This window comes from Alligator mississippiensis, chromosome 4 (assembly GCF_030867095.1).
Source record: "Alligator mississippiensis isolate rAllMis1 chromosome 4, rAllMis1, whole genome shotgun sequence".
In the NCBI taxonomy this organism is placed as follows: Eukaryota; Metazoa; Chordata; order Crocodylia; family Alligatoridae; genus Alligator; species Alligator mississippiensis.
Genome location: NC_081827.1, coordinates 47,804,641 through 47,824,417, shown reverse-complemented (window position 1 = coordinate 47,824,417; position 19,777 = coordinate 47,804,641). Strand labels below are relative to the sequence as shown.

The 19,777-nt window shown below is 44.8% G+C and overlaps 1 long non-coding RNA gene across 1 annotated transcript in view; it reads right to left on the bottom strand.

The window, feature by feature from the left end:
- Positions 1 to 287: 287 nt before the first annotated feature.
- LOC109284291 (uncharacterized) overlaps positions 288 to 19,777 on the bottom strand; it is a 33,717-nt gene continuing 14,227 nt past the window's right edge. Inside the window, exon 3 of the long non-coding RNA XR_002091689.2 lies at positions 288 to 870. This is a non-coding gene — a long non-coding RNA (uncharacterized LOC109284291). The remainder of the gene's footprint in view (positions 871 to 19,777) is intronic.

Here is a 19,777-nt window from a genome sequence, read left to right as displayed (position 1 = left end):
GTACTAATACATCATTAGGCATCCATCCTCAGAAGTGGGACTATACATCCTGAATCGGGATGTCTAGTGTGCAGCATGAACCAGGTCCCTAAATTCCTGCTGGGGTGTGTGGCAGCCCCAGTCCATGCTTAGCGTTTCCTATCTGCCATGTCTAGACCTTTGACCTCTGAATTACCTTTCACAGGTACATAACTCACCCATTTTTCTGTGCAGAGCCCCTATGTGCCTAATCCGGAATAACTCCTAAGAGGTGCCCATGTTTCCTCAGGCAGACAAGATTCTTTAGGTAAATCTGATATCTTTTATTAGAAAACTCAGATAGTTGGAAAAATTCTTCTTAGCAAGGTTTTGGGTATAAATACCCTTCATTAGGCTGAGGAAGCATCTATAGTTGTTGCGTGCTCTTCCTGGATGGAATGAATACTAAAGAAGCCAGAGGCTGGTATGCATGCAAAAAGGCAGTTAGTGAAAATGTAAATTGAGGAGTCAGTGGGTTAAGATACAGGCCAAGGGGAAAGAATATAGCTGGTAAATAGTGAAGAGGTACCTGGGTGAGCCAGATGTTAGGCAAGTTATAATGAGTCATTGTGATGAGGGACTGGCTAAAAGGGAGATCAGGGAAAGGAAAACAGGGATTGTGCCAGAAAAACACTGCTTCTGGAGCAGCTGTTGTTTGAAGTTAAAAGGAAGGGGTGTGGCTCAGTGTGGTGTGCTGGAGGAGCAAGAATGGAGCATAGGTCCGGAAGAAGAGGATCCAAGGGGCGCAGATGGAGAAGGTGAGATTCTGGGGGATGGCTCTGCTTGGACGTGTGGAGCTCAGTTGGAAGGTAAGAGCTGGGATCCAGGAAGACATATTGACTCTGGAGCCACCTGAAAAGGAGAGAAACAAAGGCGGAAGCTGAGAGAAGGAAGGAATGGTGGATCATCATTGAAGCCAGTTAAGGTCAAGTTCAATCTTATCCTGTCCAGTTTTCTTAGCTTTGTGGAACCTTAAGTAGGGCCAAGAGTACTTAGCAAGAAGAAAAAGATAGAAACTGAAAGAAGTATTTCAGTTTAAAAAAAAAAAGAATTTTCATTTACAATCTTGAAAGTTGATTTATATGGTTTATGCATGTTGTTTTGGTGTTATATAATAGCAGCAAAGTGTTTGGAAATAAATAAATAAATGTAAACAAAGCATTTGGAAAGGCTCCCTGGCTGTATGAGAGTTATCTGATAGCAACTGAAAGAAAGAGAAACAAAAAGATACATAATCACATTTTTGATAAAGAGAAGTGATCAACCGCATACAAAAGTGATGATAAAAATATGGTGCGTGTTAGAAGGAGTTGAAGGAGGGGGGTAACATGATGAGATAAACTTCCATCACTATTGCTGGTGTTCTTCTGCGTCAGAAACAACTCCTGACTGATAATATCCTATAAGATCAAGATGTGGCAGGTGAAAGTCAGATTGTAACGTGGAAGTACCCAAGTCAGGCAATCTGAGAGTTAAGAATAAACATTGGACCCTCTAACATCAAGAAGAAACACCAAGTCATAATCCAATGTCTATATTTAGTCCATGATTTTTTGTATGCAGGAGATTGATGAAGTGAAGTTCATAGGCTCATCTGTGAAAAGTGTTTTGTAAATTCCCTTTGAGGATTAGAACTGAGAAATTGGAGAGAGGGCAATTTTCTTGTGAGAAATGTGCCCCCATGGGTAATTGGGTATTCTTGTCTTTGATAGATTTCCAGTGTGCATTCATTCTGGTGCGCAGTTGTTGTTTGGTCTCTCCTATGTATTTTCCATCAGGGCATTTGATGCATTGGATTAGAATCCATATTTTCACGCATATAGCCCACCCACGGGTATAAGCCACATCTATGTATAACCCATGGAAAATTGTATTTTTGTAAATTAGTCCATGTATATGCCTCACCTGTGTATTCCCCGCGGCAGCGTATACACGAGGAGGCGGCGCAGCCCAGCCCAGCCCACCCTGGCCTCCACGGCGGCGGTGGCACAGCCTGGCCCGCCCTGGCCCTGGCCCTGGCCCTGGCCCTGACCCCTGCGGCAGCAGCGGCACAGCCCGGCCTGCCCAGGCCCAGCAGGGAGGTGGCGCAGCCTGCCCCGGCCCCCATGGAAAAAAAGTCCATCGATAGCCCGCACCCCTGTATAGCCCACACCCATCCATTTTTTTGTAAAATCACGTGTACCCTGTGGGATATACGCGCGAAAATATGGTATATTACATTTCTGGAGGTGCAGCTGTAAGATCCAGGTGTAGTAATTGTGGGGGTGGTGGAGATATGTTTGCAGGTTTTACATTTCTTGTCATGGCATGGTCTGGATCCATTCAGTTTGTTTTGGGCCATAGGAAGTTTGCTTCTGGTGATGCAGTTAGTGAGGTTCAGTGCTTGTTTCAAGGCTAGGATAGGCAGTTCTGGGAAGATCTCTTTAAGAATTGGATCTTCTTTTAGTATGGGTTGCAATTGTTTGAGGATTTTCCGTATAGGTTCAAGGGAGGGGTGATATGTCATAACCGGTGGTATGTGATTCATGGAGGTTTTCCTTCTGTACTGGAGAAATTCTTCACGTAGTATCTGGGTAGCTTTTTCAGCTGTGTGATCTGCCTCTCTGGAGGAGTGTCCTTGTTGAGTGAAAGCCTTTTTGAGATTTGAGAGGTGGCAATCCTAGGTGTTCTCAGTGCAGATTCAGTGCTATCTGAGGGCTTGGCTGTCTGTTACAGCTTTCTTGGTGTGTTTAAGTTGATTGCTGGTTCTGTGCAGATATGTTAGTCTGTGGGTTTATTGTATCATGTGGTCTGTATTTTACTATTCTGAATACTGAGAATCATGTCTAAAAAGGAGATGTAGGTACAGGTTTCTGGGCATCTAAACCTGCTCAAATTACTCTCCTAGGCAAAGCACCTATGGTTTGTGTGTTCTAATTCCAGAGTGTAGCCATGTACAAAAACTATTTTAGTCTGGCTCTATATAACCTGCAGCTACAGCTTTTCAAAGGGCCCAAGGGTTGTACAGGGACATTGAGTTGCATATATGAGTGTCAAGACCCAATGCTTTGTTAAAAGGGTGTTTTGGATTATAGTACTCCAGTGTGTCTACTACTGCTTGGAGATAGTGCAGTTTATTACATCTGCTGTAAGAACCTTCTTCTGCCCCTGTAGAGGTAATGTCTCAGACCTTTTGGTTACTTTTCTTCCTCCATAACCTTCTAGCATATAAATCTCTTTCTGCAGCAGCCTAAACTGAATTCCTTGGTATACAAACATAGAAATGCCAAACTGTATGCTTTATGTATTCATGACCAAGTCTATTGTTTGGGGAAAAAAATAGCACTGTCATTTACTTCCTTTGAAAGAACTCAAAGCACTAATTAGATATTGTACATGAATGTATTGTGCACAATTTGTCCAAGGAAATAGAACATTTCTGTTTATTTTATATAGCCCCTCCTTCTGTGAATGCCTTCCCTGAATGCCTCTGAGTGGCAAAGAGTAGAATTATACAAATAAGCAGGCATTAGCTCATTTTCAAGTATGAATGTGGAAATAATTACTCCTGCCATAAATCTTGTTGTCCATATGGACAAGGTACAGTACTGGCACTGATATCTACAGGTCCATCTGGCCAGAGCTTCGTTTTACTACATAAGGTAAAGCTTTCTAAATCTAGCCATCTGTTTGCAGCACCATTTATACCCCCAAAACCTGTAAATAAAACAAGGCAATATATGTTTAGTGTATAGAACTCAGATATATTTCATGCTGTGAAATGGTATAAAAGGGTCCTAAATATTGGATTTGAATATTTACTTTTAGGTTGATTATACTCATCTAATGTTGAATGATAAATGGTAAGTTTACCTCTGGAATAATAGTTGTTAAATATTACACAATTTTAAGGTCTGTTTCAGATTTCATCCTGCTGTGAATTAAAAGCAACTCCACTGAAGTCAACAAAGTAACAGCAGTGCTGAATTAAGCTATTTATACACAGTTGTTATGGATTCTCTGTTCATGCTTACCGAGAAGGGATTTGGAAGCTTTTTTTCCCTGGCTTCAGCCCATGGAGTGAATCTTAGAGCCCAGATTTTCAAAAGGATCAGTAATTTTGGCAACATAATTAATGGACACTTTAAAAAAATGTAGCCTATAGCCTCTTATTTTGGGGACATGGAGAATTGTAAAGTATATTTACTTATCTTTGTAGAGTGTCATATCAATTGAAATTACTTTGTAAAATATCCACTGAGTTGGATAATGTGCACCTAAATAGTTGTCCAAATATACTGGGAAAGGCCAATATAGTTAACATTCAGAAAAGCTGGGATACCTGGTAACAATCTGGTGACAGCAGTGAAGCTTTAAATTAAATACCTTCAGTCCCATGGAAACTCTCATTAAAATAAATGGAAGTTTGATAGCACAAGGCCAGCAGGTGACTTCACATATCATGAGTTGTTTCTAAAAAAATGTAAATTGTGTAGGTTGACAACACCTCTGAGAAAGTAGTAGTGTATGAAAAAAATGGGAATGACACTCATTTGCTCTTGGTTCTTGCACTTATCTAGTGGGATACAGAAGTTTCTATTATCAAAAGGAAGAAGTAAGACCCTCAAGGCAGCTTGAAGATCATTGGGGAAAAAAAACCCGGATCTAATTCCTGATAAGCTTTTCTCATTTTATGATTTTGAATTGGCTTCCTGCCTGCTGAATAAAATCAGAACAGATACTGAAGAAAATGAATCAGCTGAAGCCAGCTTAGTCCCAGCAACACTCAAGCCATCATTGGCTAGATGTTGAACAGGTAATATCATGTAAAGACATTTCCCATTCCTGCTCCTTTTCCACTCTACTTACTTTAAGGATCAAGTTTCTTGCAAAAATTCTCCTGTTCTCTTAAAACCTAACATAGGCTGCTTGATCCCTAAAAGAACATACAATTTAATATGTTTGCACCAAGACGGGGTGGGCAAAATACAGTGCATGGGCTGGATCCATATTGCAGCTACCCCTGTGGTTCTCTGCTTGGGGCCAAGCCCCACCAGTACCCATGACCCAGCCCTGGCTAGTATGCGCTGTTCCTGGCAGGACTTTTCCCATTGCAGCTGCAGCTGGGTACTACTCTGCTCTCCCCACCTTCAGCAGCAACTCCTGCTTCTGATCTTGCCCCTGCTGCGCCATGCCATGCCACACTATGCTGTGCTGCACCACTCCAGGGAAGCAGCTTCAGCCACGTGGCTCCCCCCTAGTGTGTGGAGCTCCAGCTCCCAGCCACCTTTCAGCCAGGTGGCCAGGAGCTGGAGCCCTTCACACACCCTGAGAGCAGCACAGTGTGGCATGGCCCAGCAGGAGCAGAAGTGGGAGCAGGACCTGGATCCACTGCTGGTGGTAGTGGGAGCAGAGCAGCAACTGGCCAGTTGCAGCCACACCAAGAACATCCCTGGTGGAAGCTGCTCCTTCTCCTGCCTCTACTGTGCCATGCTGATCTGGGCAGGTGGGCAGCTTCAGTCAGGTGGCTCCTGCCCCAGCATGTGGGGCTCTGGCTTCAGCTCCTGGCCTGGAGCCATATCCCTGTGCAGTGGGGCAGGACCCACCTGGCTGTAGCTGCCTGACTGCCCAGAGTGGCACAGCAGGGGCAAGAAAATGAGCAGGAGCTACCACTGGAGGTGGGGGAACACAGCAGCTGGCTGTAGTCACATTGGGAACAGCCCCTCCAGAAGCTGCTTGGCATGATGTGGCAGGGCCAGGAGCAGGAGCTGCTGCTGAAGGTGGGGGAGCAAAACAGCTCCTGGTTGAGTAGGCTGTGATACCAGCAGGAATATGGTGTGGGCTGCCCTGGTGTGAGAGGGCGAGGCTTGGCCCCATGCAGAGCGCCACAGGGGCAACACTGACTGTATCATCTGGATGCGTGCCCTCCATCCCCCCTCTCTTCCCTCACCCACAGCAGACTCCTGGGACCTAGCACCCAGGCAACTCCCCTGCCACACACATACACATGTCCCCTCCCCACTCCTGTTGACACTTTCTGGAGCTGTCACTGCCCCAGGACCTGGCCTTGTGATCCCAGCCTCACCCACCCCAACCACTCCTGAACACTGCTCCCCACCTGCCCGCAGCCCCATAAGGAGTTTTGGTGAGTTGTTGTGAGGGGTACTGACTCTGCCCTCAACAGCTCATCAGACTCCCCATGTGGCTTGTGGCCCTTGGGCCCAAATAATTGTCCACCCATGCATTAAGATCATACAGAAGTTGTTCTTCAGTGAAGTTGCCCAAACTATCTCTTAAATATATACAAGACTTAGTGAGTGACCCTGGAGACATGGATTTCTCTTTAATTTTGTAAATGCCTATTCAACATATAATTAGGCACCTAATTGGTATTTTAAATTTTGATAACACATTATTTACAAGTGTAACTATTGTAGGTCAAACCTCACCTCCAGCATATGTACATGCCTGTTCTGACTTTCTCTTTAATTTTTTTTAACCTCTAATGCTCTTTTTACTTGTAGCAAGGTAAATGTAGCCAAAATTAGATAAAGGCTGAAGGAAAAATGTTTGTCCTATGCAGCCAAAGTACATAGGCTGTGCACCGGGTTATGCAATGAGGTGCGAGAAGTAATCCTTCCTCTGAACCCATAGGCTGCATCCAGATGAGAGCACACATGCCTCTTGCCCCATCTCAAATCCCTTTGAGGTGGGGCAATAGGCATGTGCGGGATTGAAAAAATGTTCCCTGCACTGCAAGTTTGCTACACGGGGAGAAAATTAGACCCCTGGATACAGGAGTCTAAAAAAAAATTGGAGTTTAAAAAAGCAGAGCAGGGCACGGTCCCAGACCATGCCCTGAGGCAACCAGAGGCTGGGTCCTCCATGGGGATGCTCTTGCTGCCAGAGTGTCTCTATGGTTGGCCCCTTGCCCTGGTGCTGAAACACAAGGCCAGTCAATTAAAACAAAAGACCACTGTACACACACACACACACACACACACACACACACACACACACACACATCTAGAGAGAGACAGACAGCTTTTCACAGCTTTTTCGGTATATTTAGAATGTTTAAGTCTACCACTGTCTCTATCATCATGATAAAATAAATTCTAAATACCTATGTGTGTTGATGTGCACTTTTGGCTTTTTTCACACATGATGGGTGTGTGATGGGGGATGTGGTGTTTGCAGGAAGGGGGTGGGAAGGGGTGTGGGGGAAGGTGAGTGGGTGTGTGTGGAGGGATGTCAGTTGGTGTGTGGGTAGGTGTGAAGCAATTGTTGGGGGGAACTGTGGATGTAGGGGACCTTGTGGGGGGGGGGGGGCTGCTCAGGAGGGGTGGGTGCCTTGGTCTCCACAGGGTGCAGCCCCCCCAACACAACACATGGAATCCCCCCCCCCCCCACAGGGCTCCAGCTCCCCCCTGGAAGACCACAGTCCCTATCCCCCACAGAGCCCCAGCCTCCCTGCCCTGGGTCCCAGCTCACCCTGGAGGGCCACAGCCCACCCGCCCAGGGTCTCAGCTCCCCCCTGGAGGGCCACAGCCCTCCTGCCCAGGGTCCCGGGCACCCTGGAAGGTCACAACCCCCCTGCCTAAGGTCCCAGCTCCTCCCTGGAGGGCCACAGCCACCCCCACCCAGGGCCTGTAACTTACCTTCTACAGCAGCAGGGGAAGTGGGGCAGTCTGAGCCATGGCTGCAGGATCCAGCACTGCATGCAGGGACTGCATGCCAGGCCCAGCCGGATCTTGCTGGCCCTGGGGCCTCTCTGCTGGCTGACTGGACCGGGTCATGGTGGCAGGACCAGCACAGCATGCAGGGACTGCATGCCAGGCCCAGCCAGGTGCTGCTGGCCCTGGGGATCATCTGCCACTCAGCTTTGGTGGCAGGACCTGGTGTGGCATGTGGGGCCCATGTGCTGTTCCCAGTCGAGTCCTGCCACCCTTGGGGCCCCTCTGCCACCAGGCTGGGCCAGGCCCATGATGGCAGGACCCAATTCAGAGCATGGAGACCACACTCTGCACCCAGCCACCATGATCTGGCCCAGTTGGCTAGCACGCAGCCCCCACATTCGGTGCTGGGTCCTGCCATCATGGCTCAGAGTGCCCCACTCCCTCTGCTGCTGCAGAAGGTAGAATCATAGGGTTGGAAGGGACCTTGTAGATCTTCAAGTCCAACCCCCTGCCTGGGCAGGAGGAAAACTGGGCTCAAATGACCCCAGCCAGGTAGGCATTGAGCTGCTTCTTAAAGACCCCCAGGGTAGGAGCCAGCACCACTTCCCTTGGAAGTTGGTTCCAGATCCTAGCCGTCCTAACTGTGAAGTAGTTCTTACGGATGTCTAATCTAAACCTACTCTCCAACAACTTGTGGCCGTTATTCCTTGTTATCCCGGGGGGCGCTAGGGGAAACAAGGTCTCCCCCAAACCAATCTGGTCCCCCTTAGTGAGTTTATAGATGGTCACAAGGTCCCCCCTCATACTTCTCTTGTGAAGGCTGAACAGGTTCAGGTCCCATAGCCTCTCATTATAGGGTCTGCCTTGCTTTCCCTGGATCATGCGGGTGGTCCTCCTCTGGACCCTCTCAAGGTAAGTTATGGGCCCTGGGTAGTGGGGGCTGTGGCCCTCCAGGGAGGAGCTGGGACCTTAGGCAGGGAGGCTGTGGCCCTCCAGGGTGCCTGGGACCCTGGGAAGGGGGGACTGTGGCTCTCCAGGATGCCTGGGACACTGGGCAGGAGGGCTGTGGCCCTCCAGGGGGGAGTTGAGACCCTGGGCAGGGGGGCTGTGGCCCTCCAGGGTGCCTGGGACCCTGGGAAGGGGGGACTGTGGCTCTCCAGGATGCCTGGGACACTGGGCAGGAGGGCTGTGGCCCTCCAGGGGGGAGCTGAGACCCTGGGCAGGAGGGCTGTGGCCCTCCAGGGGGAGCTAGGACCCTGGGCAGGGAGGCTGGGGCCCTGTGGGGGATAGGGACTGTGGTCCTCCAGGGGGGAGCTGGGGCCCTGTGAGGGCGGGATTCCATGTGCTCTGTGTGGAGGGGGGGCTGCACCCTGTGGACCAGGGAATGGCCAAGCCAGGTGGCAGAGGGGCCCCAAGGCCCCAAGGGAGGCAGGACCCGGCTGGGCCCAGCACGTGGTCTCCGCGCTGTGCCAGGTCCTGTTACCATGGCCTGGCCTAGCCAGGTGGAAGAGAGGCCCCAGAATCCAGCTGGGACCAGGATATAGTCCCCACATTCTGCGCGGGGTCCTGCCACCAAGGCCTCGGCCCAGCTTGGTGGTAGAGGGGCCTCAGGGCTGGAAGGGCCCAGCTGGACGTGGTCCCCACGCACTGCACTGGGTCCTGCTTCTTCCCCACTGTGCCTGCGGTGGGGGGAGGGGGGGTGCATGGCGGGACCTGGGCCGGCCCTGTGTAGCTTGCTAGTCCAGCTTTGCACTGGAGTGGGTCACACTGTTCCGGGAGGCACAGGTCCTTTGCATGCCTCCTGGAGCCCTGCAACCTGCTCTGGTGCAAAACTGGACTAGCGAGCTGCACGGGGCTGGGCTGGGTCCCCACCCCCCCACAGCCCTGGGGACATCCCCTCTGCCACTCCCCAACCCCCCACAACCTCCTGACACCCCTAACCCCCCCCACACTTATCTTGGACAGCGCCGGGGGCCACAGGCAGCAGGAGAACCAAAGAGATGCTCTGGCTGACACCAGAGCATCTCTTTTGGAGGAGTGACTCCATGGCATGATCTGGGATCGTGCCTTGCTCCACTCTTCTGCAAAGCTTTTTTTTTAGACCCCTGGATATCCAGGGATAAACAGACAAACATTTTTTGTTCCTGCACATGCCTCTTGCCCCACCTCAAAGGGGTTTGAGATGGGCCAAGAGGCATGTGTACACTCGTCTGGATGCGCCCATAGAGTCTCACCTAGATGACTTTACTGCACACTTGGGTGAGGGACAGAAGTTACACATAAACCAGTTTAATTGATCATAAACTAGTTTAAACTTGTAACAGAACAGAAGCTCAGTGCACATAAACCGGTTTCAAAATGCCTGACACTGGTTTAAGATAAACCTGGTTCAATGTAGTATCAGACTTAACTGATTTGGGGACAACTGGTTTATGAAACTTCTGTCTAAGACCCCATCCTGGTTCAAATTAAATCACAGTCTCACAGCATCCCAGCGTATTTTGCAGCCTCGGGCTGGACCGGGCTGTGCTGTCTGCTCCAGAGAACAGAGCTGGCCCAACCCCTCTGCTCCCTAGCTGGAGCAGTGAGGGCTGGCTGACAAAGGAGAGGAGGGTGGCAAGCCTGGCTGGGGATGCAGCCCAGTCTGTGGGGGTGGGGCTGCCCCCCCCCGCAAACCCTGGCTGAGGTTTGGGGCCAGGGAGCGGGGGTTAAACACCCCTACCCCCAGTCAAACTTATTGCTGGATGCAGTTGTGGCCTGCAAATCCCAGAGGCACCTGGAAACAGGAAGAGGAAGTGATAAGCAACCTTGCAGAGTCTTGTTGATATGATTCTGGACTGCAAATCCCAGACACCTTGGGGGCAGCATGAAGAGGAAGTCAGCACACAGCCCATGCTGGCTAGGTTCTGGAGAGCTGTTCTCTAATGTCCACCAGCTTCTAGCGTGAGCCACTGCAGGCATGTGGCTGCATTTCCTGAATCAAAGGTAAATGTCTGTTTTCTTCTATTTCAATTTAATCTCTGCAGCTTAAACTAACCTGCCTGCAAAGACTGAATCAATTCAGCCTTGGGCTTTTTGACTATCTGTACTTAGCCTTGGAGCAGTGGCAACTTCTGGGCTTTATAACTTCCTGGCATGAACTTCCCTTCTACAGCAGGAGGACAGTGTCTCCATGGAGGTATACTCTAAGGTTCTCTTGAGCAGTATCTGGAAGTCTGTCACCTTTCCAACCCCCTTATGAAGGGGTAATGTACATTATTTCTAGGTTTTGCTGAGGCCTTCACTGCTCAGGGAGAGCTCAGAGTAGAAGTTCCCTTTAAATCAAATAATAAATTCCTTTTTTTTTTAAATTAAAAGTGTTCAGAGGACAAATAAGAATTTCAACCCTGAAAGACCTAATTGTGATTTAATTCAATGAAATCAGTTCCTTGAGAAAACAAAGTATCCTTGCTTGTTTACTATGGATGCTGACAAACGTGGAAAAAAAACATCACCCCAAAACAGCGCTTTACTAGGAGATGAACTGAATCAGTTTGGCCTGACTCATGCAGTGTCTGTATAGTCTCACTGAAGTGCACAAGCTATACAGATGCTGTGTGAGTCTGGTTAAACTGATGTGATTCCTCCTCTGGGCTTGCATTGTGCTTAGCGTGGTGGTGCACCAGGCTGAAAGTAGTGTTGTTTTGTGGTTTTTTTCCACATCTGTAAGCAGTCTATATGCCCATTTCCATTATGTTTCTATAGATATATTCAGGTTAAAAAAAGTCTGGTGTTTATAATGATGCTATCTATTGACCCGCACTTTCAGGAATGCTAGCTCTTGACACTTTAATAAATACTAGCTCGTGACCAACCAAATAGAGATAGCTTCATTTAGTATTTTGTCTCATCAACCATACCATAAAATCAGCACCCTGAATACAGTAGTAATAACAAGTTATAGTTGACAGATGAAGCAAAATGGTGTTCAATAATACAAAATATCTTTATGTTGTTGCTCTAAGTATAGGTGAATATTCTTAATAAAGTGAAATCATCCAATTCTAAGAATGAAAGATAATGCTATGTGGCAGAAGGATGGAAAAGGTATTTGATAATTCTGAACTTTGGCCAAGAGTATAGTAACTATACTTTATCATGAGGCAGCTACAAAAAGCATGAACCTTACTTGTAATGATAGCATCATCTATTTTAAATGGAAGCAATTAGAAAGTCAGGATCAACAACTATACATTCATCACAGGGCACTGGGGCTTAATTTCCATACAAAAACCCATCACATCTGTCTTCTCATCTGCTCTATACATGACTCATTGGTTTTTCCAATACATGAAATGAAGAAAACCCATTAATGTTTTGCAGTCAGATAAAAGGTAGATGCTAAAGTCCTTTAAAAATCATCTCAACTACTTCTGCTGGTATATCCCCATTATTTACAGGTTATTTGAGCAAAGCTGCTACAGGAAACTCATCAAACTTCTGTCAGCTTACAAAAACAACTGTTATGTCAACAGAAAGTGATGAAATTTCCCTGGGGGCTTAAGACAATTTAGGAATGGAGTTGTAGTGAATAGCAAGAGTGACAAATGAGAAGAAACATCTTATATTCTAGCCAATTTATACAGAAAATAGCATCCCAGAATCAAAGTCACATTTAATGAATTAGTACAGATTTTGTCAACAAGTAATGAGAGTAAAATAGCACCTGGAAGACCTTTATATGCTTTAGATGGCATTATGAATCCATCATGAATTTCTAATATTCACTGCCTACTACAAGGATGGCTTTTAAATCAGCACCAATGAGAAGGCACCCATAATTATGTATGAAATTCTACATATGTACAATTTAGGGTTTCTCATAATGAATGTACCCCATTTTTATGCTGATCTAATGAAAAATGACCTTTAGGTAAAATTCCCAAATAAAAATACAGATGTATACAGAATGAAAATTCATGTCAGAGAAACCAGAGGAGAGTTAGTAAGAATGTGACAGATTGACAACATTATTTGAATATCAAGATGTGTAAGGAAACATCAGGATAAAAAAACAGGAAAATATCAGGAAATTCAGAAGGCGGTTACAAAGATAACCTTACCCCAACTTCCACAGTGATAACGTGGCATAGCATCTACATAATGCTGCTATAGACCAAAGTTTTTCAAAGCTTTGACATTAAAAATGATACTGTCTGCACATTTATCTGTGGAATAGGCATAGTCAGACATAGTTTAATTATTCTGGAAAATGAAGAAGGATGGTGTATTCAAGGGTCTGACCAATGTTTGTATGATTTTATCTTGGAACCACAGCAGGACATCGTACATTACTGGTTCTGCCTAGTCAGCACAAAGAAAGAAAGATGAAGTGGGCTAGACATTGACAGTGGGTGTGTTTACACAAGATGCTAACTGTACAGTAGCCTACTAATACTGAACAGTAGTGCATCGCAGCACAAACAATGCTAAATATGCTACTTCAGTATTATTAGTCTACTGCACTGTAGCAACACTAAAAAGGAGTTGGCCTGCACTACTGCTCAGTAATTCCAGTTACTGAGCATTTATTTAGTACTCAATTAAACAAGTACTAAATTAAATGTGCAATAATCACTGCACATTAATGAATATGTAGACACACCTATTGTGTCTTATAGTGGGCAGAGCCAAGCATTGTCTCTGGATAGTAGGATGTGAAAATATTATAGATTACAACATTAATACAAGATTTGGGAGGGACAGATTTTTGTGTAGAAAATAATATTTTTTAAGTGTTTGCATTATCATGTAAAGTTTGAGTCAGTATTAATGGGGAGTTGATTAATTTGAAATTTAGTCTATTTTCTCTCTAAAACCGTGATTACATCCTCAATTTTATATTAATACATTTGCTTATTGGAAATTTCTTTAGGCTTTTTCTTCCACCCACAAAATTTAATAATTAATGACTTCATGTAAGACTGGAAGTTCAAATATTCCATTACAGACTCTTGGGTATCTAACCATTTCTTTATAATTCCTCTGAGAGAAGGAAAAATTCTGAGGAAGATTTATCTAGTACAGTAAGCAGAAATTACCCAAGTGTGCTTTTGTTACAAAGAAGGGCTGCATTAGTGGAAGCATTGCCAGCAGATCAAGGGAAGTGATTATTCCCCTCTATTCAGCACTGGTGGAGGCTACATCTGGAGTATTGAGTCCAGTTTTGGGTCTCCTACTACAGAAAGGATGTGGACAAAATGGTTAGGAGGCTGGACTCTCTCCAATCTATCCACATCCTTCCTGTAGTGGGGGGCCCAAAACTGGAGACTGTAGTCCAGATGTAGCCTCACCAGTGCTGAAAAGAGGGAATCACTGTCTTTGATTTGCTAGCAACACTCCTAACAATGCAGCTCAGTATGCTGTTAGCCTTCTGGCAAAAAAGGCACACTGTTGGCTCATATTCAGCTTATTGTCCATTGTAACCTCCAGGTCCTTTTCTGAAGAGATGCTCCCAGCCAGTCAACCCCCAGCCTATACTGGTGCATGGGATTGTTCTGTCCTAAGTGAAGGACTTTGCACTTATCCTAATTGAACCACATGAGATTAATTCTGGTCCAATCCTCCAATTTGTCTTTCTCTTTCTGATTCCTAACCCTACTCCCCCCGGCTTAATGCCATCTGCAAACTTGCCAACTGTAGCACTCTATGCTATCTTCCAGGTCATTGATGAAGGTATTGAAGAAAACCAGCCCCAGGACTGCCCTTTGCGGCACTCCTCTTGATACTGGCTGCCAGCTAGACATTAAGCCATTGAAATACTACCCTCTGAGTCCCATGATCCAACCAATTTTTGGTCTATTCCATTTCCTTATTGTTTTAATAGTAAAGAAGTTGTTCAAAATATCCAATCTAAACTTACTTTGCTGCAACTTAAAACCATTGGTGTATGTCCTTCTCTCTTCAGCAAGAGAGAAAAGGTTATGTTACGGCAAATATGACCAGGTAAGAGTGATGTGACTGTGATGGTTGAGAAATTATGTGCGAGGTAAGGATTTCTTAGGGTGCTATCTTTTATTGGACCTACTGTACGGTTAGGATATAGACAAGCTTTTTAATGCAATTCTTTATCAGGTCCTGACATAGAATGTCTTGCATTTGAAATCTTGTTTACTCTATCCTAACCATGCAGTTGATCCAATAAAATATATCACCCTAAGAAATCCTTGCCTCTCTCATAGTAAATATGGACAGAAATACTGGTCTAAAAATACATTTGTATCTTCTGAATTTTGAATGCTTAACTATGATATTTTAATATTCTTGAGTGACTGGATATAATCTATGCATTAATATAAATATAGGTATCTATTATTTAGACAGTTGAGGTTTATTCTCCTTTGAGATGGTTTCTATTGGCTCTATGTTACAAACATGTCCCTAGACAGAATTAGCTTTTAAAATCAATCGCAAATTCAAAATTTTTATGTAATATAAAAAAGAGATACGATGTGCCAATGTTATGTCTGCTTTAATACTTCTAGACTTTGATTAAACTTTGTTTAAATGAAACTCACTATAAAGAGCCATACAAAGAAAATGCAGTTTTTTTCCTGCTATCATGTGTATTTTTTAATTAGCTATGATAGCTTGCTTTGGCTGAATGCATCACTTTTTTCAAATTATTATAAACAAAATCATCCCAGGAAAAAAGGAAGTCACAAATAAAAGGAAGCTTATTGCTCTTAATACAAAGCAATATGGGCACTTTTACACATGCTCCAGGGGTGGGAGGGACAGTACTTTAATTAGTGGCTCCAAGAGTCTCTGTAAGTAAAATATCACAATGTCTCAAGTATCAGTGTCCTCACACTTTAAAAGGGTGGTGGGGGTGCTTGAACTAAAGTGCCCCTGACACCATTTTGAAGTGCAGGGACACTGATACATGAGATACAGGAGGCTACTGGAGTGCATTAATTACCACAGTCCAGCAGGCTCAATTAATCTAGTCTGCTCCAAATTGCAGCGCATTGGAGCAGCCTTTGTGCTCGTGTACAGGCACCCTATCTTATTATGATGAGTTGTATTATTTAGCCCATTTGATATAATTCAGTCTTCAGGAATGAGATAGTGGCATTTCCTTTGAGATAAGTCATGTATATACAATATAAAGGCCGGATAATACTGAAAGTTGAATCAAAATTAAAACACTGCCTACCATGTACTGAAGTATCCATCTGAGAGGGAGCAAGGGAGAGAAAGACTGAAACTCTTTCTTTGTTGTAAAATAAAAGAAGTATTTTTAATCATAGGAAGATAGGACATAAGACTGGACAGAATCTTCTGGATCATGATGTAGGCACCATGTCATAATAATCCCACTCAGAAATATATCAAGCTTGATTTTAAAATTATTTAGCTTGTCCTCACTACTCCTTTTGGAGGCTGTTAGAAACCTCAGTCTTCTAATTGCCAGAAATCTCTGAATTTCTAGCCTAAATTAATTCCTGGTGAATACACATTTGTACAAATTTACCAATATCTTCTTTACTAGTATTTACCGTTCTAATGCAATATATCTCTTTGCCTTCATTTTACTAGAATAAGCAAGCCGTGTTCTTTTAGTCACCTCCTGTAAGATAAGTTTCCTAGTCCCTGATCTTCCTAATAGTACTCATCTGTATCAATTTTAGGGTAATTTATCTTTCTTAAACATGCATGACCTGCATTGTACAAATGCCCATATTAAGTGCTAACAGTACCTGGTACAATAGTATTAGTATTTCCCTATTTTTTTTCCTCCTGGACTCCCTAGTATCTCATTTTCATCAATTCATTTTGATATCTTGTTTTTCATCATATTGTCATTGTGTGATTGACTAATATGTTCAGGTCTTTCTACTACGTAATTTCCAACTGATTACCTCCCAGCTTCTAACAGAAATTCTGCTTATTAGTCTGTTTACTGTACAAGTTTGCATGTTACCCATTTGTATTACTCCATTCCTCAAGGTAATATAGCTTTTCTCCTTTAGCATTATAATCTTCCTCTGTAGTGAGGATGCCTCCCAACATTTTCACCTGGAAATTTCATTATCCTTGCTTTTTGTGTCTTAGCCATTAATGAGTATATGAACTGTAACTCTTCCTATACTGAGCTTTGAGGAAGTCCACTAGTAACATCCCTTTAGCTCTAGTAGCATAACGATGGTGTGCTGAGCAGGGCACCAGGCCCAGGCACTGATTGTGAGAATGCTCCCTCCCCCAAGAGTTTGTCTTAGCAGAAGCAGCCTCACGCTACTGCCCACAGGAGTTGGACAGGTGCAGCCTTTGCCACAGGAGATGTAAACCAGAACCCAGTAGCATACTGGGGATGGGGGGAGGGATGGGATTAAACAGGTGTGAAGCACAGCTCCCTCAATGGGAGTCTCCCGCTGCAGGGCTGTTGGAGCCTGAACAACAGTAACAGCTGTCTCCACAGTGTGGAGAGTCAGGGCAGGTAAAACTTCACTCCCTCCCCCTCCCCTACAGTATCCAGCGGTCAGTATAATCTACTTCCCCTGCCCCACCCCTCGTGCTGAAGGGGCTCACTATGCTGTTAGGCTCAAAAGTTCTGTGAGTGCCACCAGTTCCTTACAATTTTTCTAGCTGAACTAACAACGTTCCATGCAGTACCTCATCAAACACATTACTGAAGTCCAGATTTACCACCTTCATGTTAGTGAGTGGGTGTGAGATCCTAGTTTTGTCTCCTCGCTGTACTTGCCTGCCATGACTTAGATCAAAAGGAAGTGAAGGAGATCAGTAGTCTTTTATGGCTAAGATGTTGAGACTGCAGGACCTGAGATGAGGAGGTGCCAGAGATGGTACATACTTTATATGGGCTTATTTCCCAAAGAAAAATAGCTCAGAAAGAGTAGCCACGCTAATGACTTCATTAGCGAGGCATGTCTGAGTTGCCAATCAGATATCTCGGCACCAGATGACTCGCCAGTTACAATGTAGTGCTGAATGTTCCAAGTGCTGATTAACTCATTAACAAGGCATGTTCCCCATGCCTCTAGCATCTGTCGAGTGCCAGGAGCAGTCTCGGCTACCCCTCTGCTTCCCACGCTGCCGCTTGTGACAACACTGTAGATCTGGGGTTGGGGTCTGGACCAGCTTGGGATCCTCCTGCCTGCACATCATGCCAGGGTGCCTATCGCCGCTTGGGATTCTTCCACTGCACTGCTATGCTGAGTCTCAGCTCTCCCCACACTCACTCGGACTGCCAGAGTAGTAAGGTATACAGCTTGCCTAATGTCTCAGTATTCTAGGACCTTTTGTTCAGTATTCTAGAATGGATATGATCTGGCTTACTCTAATCTGAGAACATATAAAAAACTTAGTTTTTCTTTCACTTTGGTTGTGGTAATATACATCTTCCAGTCCAGAGAAGTGATACTCCCCCTCTATGCGACTTTGGTCAGGTCGCAGTTGGAGTACTGTGTCCAGTACTGGGCACCTCACTTCAAAAGGGATGTGGCCAGCCAGAAGAGGGTTCAGAGGAGGGCCACCCACTTGGTGAGAGGGCAGCAGGACAGGCTCTATGAGGAGAGACTGGAGGACCTGAACCTGTTCAGCCTCAGCAAGAGGAGGCTGAGGGGGGACCTGGTGGCTGCCTACAAGCTCATCAGGGAAGATCAACAGCAAATAGGCAGAGCCCTTTTCTCCCCAGCACCACCTGGGGTGATGAGGAACAGCGGTCATAAGCTGATGGAGAATAGGTTTAGGTTGGAGATCGGAAGGCAATATGTTACAGTTAGGGTGGCCAAAATCTGGAACCAACTTCCCAGGGAAGTGGTTCTTGCCCCTACCTTGGGCAAATTCAAGAGGAGGTTGGATGATCACCTGTCTGGGGTCTGGTGAACCCAGCATTCATTCCTGGCTGTGACAGGGGGTCAGGCTAGATGATCTGTTCAGGTCCCTCCTGACCCTAGCTACTATGAAACATCTTCCTAATGAAATCTAAGACCAAGGAATCCTTCAGATTTTGAGCCATACCTAAAATATTTATCTCCCATCTTTACTGCATAGTTATCCAACATTTCCTTGTCCATTTTATTTATCTTTCTATTATTTATTTTAATTTCTTTTACAAAGCTTAATACAGCTTGAATTTTTCTTTTAATTCAGTTAGTTCCAGCTGCCCAAAGACAAAATTTGTTTTATAAGGTGAAGCAGTAGCTTAGAAAGGCCTAGTTCATATGACTGTATAGAATATATAAGGAGGCTGAAGCTATGCCCAGAGGGCAGAGAGGAGGGATCTATTTCCTTCTTCCCTGGATGATGCAGGCAAGAGAAAAGATTCTGGGAACAAAAGCCAGCAATTGAGCTGGTTTATCTCAAGTTATTTATATCTTGTATGGTCAAGAAACAATTTATAAACTTAGGTAAATGCCTAAGTGGAACTTCAAAGGGTGAGGGGTATATCACTTCTCAGGCTTTTTAAACAGTGAAGCCAGACTTCCCTTTCCAGAATACATTCACAGTTGCCTTTCTTTTATTGTGATTTTAATAGGAGATCACATTAACACACTTCAGTGGGCAGTGAATTATGGCATTATGCTATGTGGATGCAAAGTAATATGATCCTGAAGAAAAAAAGTATTGTTTTTTGGCAACCAGATTTATCCAAATAATGCACAGCAAATAATTTATATTTTTTACCTGTGGAATATCAGTGTGAACATAATAGTTTCATGAAATATATTAGTTACTCTTAGTCTTCCTAAAAAAGCTTATCAAGAATTCTCAGCCTACCTAGAAGCAAATGGGGGCAGGCAGATGTCTTAAAAAATATGGGCACAATTAAAAATTAGTGGAATAAGGTGGCTGGTATAATATTAGATTAACCTTTTTACCTTACTCTATACATAAGAATATTTCCCATAACTTGAGTTTCTTTTTCAAAATACTGGGCCAGATACACAGCTGTTATAAATCAGAACTCAAGACAACAAAGTTACACCAAGAAGCCTACCCAACGTTGATGAGCGCTAGAATTACAACACTGACTGCATGCCATATTTACTTGCATACCACATGCACCCTTTCCCCAAAATCACCTGTCCAAAATTGGA